This window comes from Corylus avellana, chromosome ca1 (genome assembly GCF_901000735.1).
Source record: "Corylus avellana chromosome ca1, CavTom2PMs-1.0".
Classification (NCBI taxonomy): domain Eukaryota; kingdom Viridiplantae; phylum Streptophyta; class Magnoliopsida; order Fagales; family Betulaceae; genus Corylus; species Corylus avellana.
This window is the reverse complement of record NC_081541.1, coordinates 10,977,657-10,978,576: the sequence shown is the minus strand read 5'-3', so window position 1 is coordinate 10,978,576 and position 920 is coordinate 10,977,657.

Below are 920 nucleotides of genomic sequence, written 5' to 3'. Positions count from 1 at the left end.
CTTGGCCAAGCTGGCCTTACATTTGTCATCTGAAAAATTGTGGGTGACAGATTTTCCTGCTAGCATTTTAACACGTGTTTTTACTGAGCAAGGCTCTCATTAATAAATTCATTGAGATTTCAAAAAAAAAAAAAAAAAAGGAAATTGATAGGGTATCTACTTTATGTGGTTTTTTGTGATTTGTTTATTTATTTTTATGTAGGGAAGAGAATAGATTATAAAGAAAGAATGATCTAATGCCATGTGGTTCACAATCATGTCTAATTCAAAAAAATTATTGCCATAATTCATCCATGTCATACAATGTATATATAATAATGGAAAAGAATATTTAAAGGAAAGTAAATAATAGCATAATATATAACTCAAATTATCAATTCTCTTACAAAAAGTTGATAATTTATTTCACAATAGATTTGAAACTATCAATGCTCTTGACATTTTCTATTCCGAAATTATATTAGCATAATCATATACATGTTTTTAATTAACTCAATTGCTATTAGATAATAATGGAAAACGATATTTAAATCAAGGCATGCAACATTTATAGTCATTTTTTTTTTTTGGAATAACATCTTTTCATTGACCACAAACGATACACTTATCCTCCTCCACAACTCCTTTTTTGAGCGGATTTCTTTTGGTGTATAGTATGTTATTACATGCCCTCCAAAGGAAAACTCTAGTGTGATTAGGGACCAGAAGAGACCAAATAATTTTGGACAGAAATTTTTTCCAAATTGGTTTGGAGGAAGTATCCTCAAACCCATTTAAAATAGTGCTAAGTATTTATAAATATTTAAAATGTTAGTCTAAGTTAGTAAACTGTTATAAATGACATTACACTACAAGAAAATGATTTTTTTCTGACGTACGTTTTCTGACGTGTCAGGCTGCCTGACACGTCAGAAAACGTC